Source organism: Papaver somniferum, unplaced genomic scaffold, assembly GCF_003573695.1.
Source record: "Papaver somniferum cultivar HN1 unplaced genomic scaffold, ASM357369v1 unplaced-scaffold_137, whole genome shotgun sequence".
Taxonomy (NCBI): Eukaryota; Viridiplantae; Streptophyta; class Magnoliopsida; order Ranunculales; family Papaveraceae; genus Papaver; species Papaver somniferum.
Window position 1 is genome coordinate 19,779,774 of NW_020622934.1, and position 6,459 is coordinate 19,786,232.

The 6,459-nt window shown below is 38.3% G+C and overlaps 1 long non-coding RNA gene across 1 annotated transcript; it reads right to left on the reverse strand.

Moving 5' to 3' along the window:
• Window positions 1-860: 860 nt before the first annotated feature.
• Window positions 861-5,218, reverse strand: LOC113335007. Its single transcript, XR_003353094.1, has 3 exons — window positions 5,057-5,218; window positions 1,152-1,444; window positions 861-963 (listed from the first exon to the last, which is right to left on the reverse strand). It is a non-coding gene; the product is annotated as an uncharacterized LOC113335007 (long non-coding RNA).
• Window positions 5,219-6,459: the final 1,241 nt, after the last annotated feature.

The window sequence follows — 6,459 nt, forward strand, 5'->3', positions numbered from 1 at the left end:
AAGAAAGGCTCGAAAAAAAGCTACACAGATGTGAGGAGAGAGTCCAGTTGACGGGGAAATATAAGGAAAGATAGTTTATTGATGGGCAAGATAAAGGGAGCGAGGTTTATTGCTCGGCAAGAAATAGAGGTTTATTCCGCGGCAAGAAAGGGGTTTGATGTAATCCAGCTAGTTTAGTTGGCTTTTTTTAGCACTTCAGTGGAAATATTTAAGACGTGCTTATATTTTGCTGATACAGACTGTGACATGGGGATATAGGTTCTGACTCGTCCGGCATCAGAACAGAAATATGGGTGCATTGCCACACTTGTTTAACAAAAGCCCCTACACCTAACACTGGGCCTTGTTGCCAAGATGTTCTCTTTCCCTTATATTTCTCATCAACATTTACGGACTGAAGAAAGCTTTTCATGGGGAATGAAGTGATATAGCCTGTAGTGTCTATGGGGGTCTGGCATATCCCAGGAGTAATCAAGTTGAATACTCCTAGACTTGGGTGAACAGTTGGTCCATGCACCAATTCCAAAGTGATATGCATTACTGCTTACTTACATGTTCCATTCATATACTTTATTTATTTTATTTTATTTTGAGCAAAGAAAAGGATTCATTCAGAAGTCCAATACAGACTGAACACTGACCAACTACAAGCAGGGTGACTCCACAGAGATAAACAGACTAAAAACCGGACCGACTAAAGATTAATATAGTTTATTTCAAAAGTAAAGCTTTTATGATCGTCCAATTTGGTTAACAAGAAGAAATTCCCAACAATACATTTGCCTTTCAGAAAGGTCTAATTGTTTTGGATGCGAGAGATGTGTTAAGATAGTGTATCACAATGCCTTTTGATCCACAGAGCCTTATCGAATTTAACTAGCGTTTGCCAAGAAGTGATGGACAATCTCTGCAACCATGAAGATGTCCAGGCTAAGTGCAGATGCTCCAATATGAGTTATCTATCTAAAGAAGATTAAAAGAAAAGGAAACCTGAGAATAGAAGACGTACAAAAAGCATTCATGTAATTACTGAATGTAATGGAAGAAGAAGCTAGAAGATACAAAAGGAAGCAGTGAACTACTGAATGTAATGGAAGAAGAAGCTAGAAGATACAAAAGGAAGCAATCAGTTCATGAATGAGAGTACTCACATGGTGGATTGTGCTGCATCTTTACTTTTTGCTTGCGTTATCAGGAACTGTAAAGATCTTTTCTTTGCCTGTTTAGAGTTCATGATTGACTATGAGTCTATGACTATATACACGGTGGTGGGTTGTAAATTTTCTTCGTTGCATTCTCCACTTCTTTTAGACTCCAATTTGCCATCTTCGTGGAGATCCAAATCTCATTATCTTGTCTTCTTGCTGTTGTTACTTATAATCTTCAATCTCTATTCATCTCTCCCATTTCCATTAACCTTCTTTACTCGTATAAGTTTCTTCCCCTGCAGATATAACAAAAACATGAAGAACCAAGCTTCCGTAAGTAAATCACCACTATTAGCTTCTAGCAACATATATCATACTTATCAACTGCTACCATGAACAGACAGTCTCAAGAACAATCGCTGATGAAACCACTCTTGTTAAACTTATGGAATCTCAGGAACATACTCTACAACAAATATTAGAGATTTTTACAAGTATAAACAGTGGAATTCCAGTACAAAATCAAATATAGTCCTAATAACCAAATAAAGCCTTTTAATTGTAACAACAATTATCAAACTGAACCATTTTCAAAAAAGAATTTTTATCAAACTGAAGCAAAATCGGATGGTCAACTTGAATCAGTCAGTGATTAACAAGGTGATTCTCCATCACCTACACCCTATATACACTGGTGATTTCCTCAAGTGATATTTCTATACAAAGTTAGGTTCATTTTCTTTGGCACCCAAGTTTGTGACCAGAGTTGCTTTGTTAACCAATTTTATCCCAGCTTAACCATAGCCAATCCCACTTACTTGTGATAACCGCGGAATGGTTCACTTACAAGCAGAACTGAACGCCATTTTTTCTGACACACTGAACATTAAGATAGCTGCATACAGAACTTCTGATCATTGGGTTTTCTTTTCTCTTTTGTTTTTTTTTTTTTGGCGGTAATCTAAAATACTCCACTCTTGCTTGTCAAACAAATTAAGGAGAGGAGAATCAGGCCAGTATATTATTTATATTTACGAGGAAACAAGGATCTATACGAAGCAGCAAAGCAAGGCAATTGGAAACGGGCTGAAAAAAAATTCAATGCAGATCTAAGAGCAACAATAACAGATATCACAATTTAATCAGAAACAGCATGCACATAGCTGCAGATCATACAAAGTGTGAATTCATGACAGTAAGTATGGTACACATCCCTTCATCAACTGCCATGGAAGGAAACACAAAAGTTGTTAACCTGATGATGGTGAAGAAAAACCCGTGTTTGACAAAGATACATTACAACTATGGAAGGGTACCACTCCACTCTGCTGCGAAAATTGTTTCAGAAAGACAAAAGGGGGTGTTGCAGTATCTTTATTCTGCTAATAGATATGATAACCCAAGTCCTTTCACTAATCAACGTGGTGCTCCCTCCTATGTGATTTAATTGATTAATTTCTACAGTAAATATATCAACCCATAAGATTCATATACTTAGATCCGTGCCTTAAAATTGAAGTCAGCGAAGATACAGATGCTTGAATGTTTGACATGGGACTCGCTGAAATATTTCAAATTGTTTGATTTTAAAGAGTACCTCTTGTTTGTTTGTAGATGTCTACTGTGCAAGATTATCCGGAGCTAGTTACTGAGAAGACAAATAATCGTGGTGTGTGCATTAAAAGTGCTTGTTCAGCGACCATTTTCATTTAAAAGTGAAAATAACACAACATGGTGGGAAAGCCACCTCTACCGTGTTAGTATCCTTGCTCTACCCTCATTTCATTCTTCTTTATTGTTGGAATCACCTTGACACCAGAGCAGACGTAGAGAACCTTCCAGAATGCCCAAGAGGGTCCTCAACTGTGTTTAGAGGAGCCATAACGAAATTCATCCCAGAGTACCTCACCGCTTATCAAAAAAATCTACGAGCACAAGTTGATAAACGAACAAGCCTCTGAATTGGTCTCTAATATGATAACACAGATAGATGTTACTATGAACCAGTCAGATGTTATAGATTTTTGCAAAAAAAATCTAGCCGCATGAAGACAGCAATAACACCCGGGACAACGGAAGTCATAGTGCTGTGTCTTGAGAAATTTCCTTACCTATTCTGGTCTGATATGGAGGGACAAACAATGGTACAAATTGCCATCCCGGAAAGAAATGATAAGGTATTCAACTTCATTTGCAAAAAGAGTGAGGAAGACATGGATGAACTGAATTCCACAACTGATGAAAGAGTAACACCTAATGGAGGAGTTTCAGTTACAAACTAAATTAATCAGTCTTATTCCTTAAGCCCGTTACCATTTCAATAAGGGGGTGGAATCTATTTTACTAGAGAGATACAGGCTAGAAGATGGAATGACCGCTCAGCATATGTTTACGAAACAATACAAATCATTAGTGACAAAGAGAGAAAAATGGATGAGAGGTACCTCAAATTCGTGTATGCTGGTAGCAACCCATATCTCTACAGTAGCATTGGCGGCAGCTTTTACAGTAGCCTGTAGTAACTACAATGATGCTAAGAGAAACACCATCAATGGGCTTCCTATTCTTTTGAACAGCAATTTTTTATTCTTTGCACTAGCAAATGCCTTAGCTCTCTTCACTTCCATCACATCAGTTCTTATGTTCTTAGCCATCCTAATTCCTAACATCATGATATTCAGAAGAAGATTTTGCTAAAAGTACTACCACAAAAGTTCATAGCAGGTCTTGCAACACACTTAATTTCAACGGTCACCATGATGATAACATTTGGTTCAGCAATAGACATGGATTATAATTCCTATAACATCGCTTGGCTGTGTGCCAGACTGCCGGTTACATTGCTTTTGTGTGGTGTTATTTCCATTGTTTGTTAAAATGGCCTGTTCTATATAAAGCCCTACAATATTTAGCAAGAGAAATCTCCAATGTAATGTTAAAGGAAAAACAATTAGCATAGAAACTGAACTTTATATGTCAGCACTTGTTTTACCTTACTTTTCTTTTCTTGTCATAAGTGTACCGTAACTGATGCATAATATGTAACTGCCAGAAGTTTAGAAATTAAATGAAATTGAAATGGTGGAACATGTCAGGTATAACATCTTGAAGGTTTCATGATGCTCTAATTTGATTTTAACATTAAAAATTTCAAGATTTCGATAATGTTAGGGAACACGGTATGTAGTTGCTCGCGGATTTAGATGTGGTGCACTATAAAGCCTTGGATCAAGGCATGCACCCCTAGGTATGTACCATTCAAGGGTTTAGGGTGTCTAGGTAGGCACTACATCATGTATGAGTGCAACTAGCAGAAGATTTCTTTTTCCTTATGCACAGCCAGCACAAAAACAACCATAACCCCCAGGAGCCAGGAGGAAATCATTTATATAACTCCAACTCTCTCAGTACAACTCCCTACACCTTTTATAGTCAAGCTGATTTAGTTCTTATCGAGGAAAGCCAGTCAGTTGCACTAATTTGCTGCAATGATAATCTTTATCCCAAACCTTACACTATAAAGAGTCGTGTTTAATGGTTTTACAGGCCACTGACTACTACAGCCTGAAAAAACCTACAGTTTGTTCTGGTACTAAATTTGCTCACTTCGCAGTTACATCTCACATCGTTGACCTCAATTTCAAACAAAACCATCTGTAACACAAACAAATAAGAATACGGGAACTGTCTAAAGTAGTACACTAAATTATAAGACCATTGCAATCTCTAGATCTAATCAGGTGATTCACAATAGTAAGGATTGTGTCGAAACAAACTCTAGCATCACTATTCACGAACATTTATTTCGCACCAAAGATATTGACAGTTTATTATGAAATTACAGTGACATGAATGGAATATAAATCAGCTATTAGTAAGAAGTTACATGAAACAAGCAGAGATCTAACCTTGAGATGACTCCTGGTTACGAGACTGGAATTGTTGGGCAAATCAAAAACAATCCTTTATTCTAACCCCCTTCGATTTCGACTAAAGCCTTCTTCAATTCCCCACATATAATGGTGAAATGCTAATTCCAAACCGGAGAACTGAAGACAGTGGCAGTTAGGGTGCACATACCCTACCCATACCCGCCAATCTTATCCTATCCACCAGTTTTTTAACCGTATCCTATCCTATCCACTATTTGGCGGGTAGGGTGACGGGTAAAATTTTTCTTAACCGCCAGTAAACGGGTAGGGTGGCGGGTATAAGCCATATCTTACCCACCCTACCTAGGGGTGCATATACCCTACTCATACCCGCCAACCCTACCCTACCCGCCAGTTTTTTAACCGTATCCTACCATATCCATTATTTGGCGGGTAGGGTGGCGGGTAAAGATTTTCTTAACCGCCAGTAAACGGGTAGGGTGGGGTATAGGCCATATCCTACCCACCCTACCCGTTGTGCAGCCCTAGTGGCAATCCTAATCTGGAAGGAGGAGACAGTGAGATATTGTATTTGTGAATGTGACACCGCCTCGGATACTGGCCAGCTGATAATAACATTGTGAGCGAAGGATTTGCAAGGCTGCTAACGGGGGTGTACCAAGTTTAGTGGGAGTGTACCAAGCCAAGACAAAAACTGTTTTGTCCTATATGAAAATTTATTTTGTCTTATTATAATTTTGGTACACCCCCACTTAATTTGCCACCCCTATTAGCAATGTTGGGATTTTGCCCTTGGATCTCTAACGCCAACCATAGGGAAAATTTAAATGGCATGGAAGGATAAGGTGAGAGACATCAATAATAATGTTGGCAATAGTGACAGCGTTGGAGCTAACGCAACTGAGCTAGTGTGTTGGCCATTGTTCCAAGCTTATGGCGCACCCTAGTTTGTTGCAGGTTGTAAAGCCCAATCAAAAGCTACTCCCTTGCTCATGAAATGCTCCAAGTTTTCTTTAACTTTCTTTAAATTATGGAACTGTGGCGCAATGGTGGCGCATCTGACTCCAAGTCAGAAGGATACGTGTTCGATTCACATCAGGTCCACTCGCCGGTATTTAGTAGGATTATACAAACACTTGATGGGATAAATTTATTTTTGTTGCTTCTTTTCTTGCGGTATATTTGGTGATAATGCAAAAATCTCCAAACTCATGTAAGTTAGTTCACATATAGAAGAGGTACGAGATGCAAATTCAAACCAATTCAAAAAATTGATTACCAAAATGAGAAATAATAATGGTGGGATTACTGAATTTTTTTTGGCATTATATGCATCTTTGAATTATAAAATCATCAAGATGCTATCTGGCTATAGGAGTTTCGTTATGCAACATAAATATTGGCTCGATGATGAACTA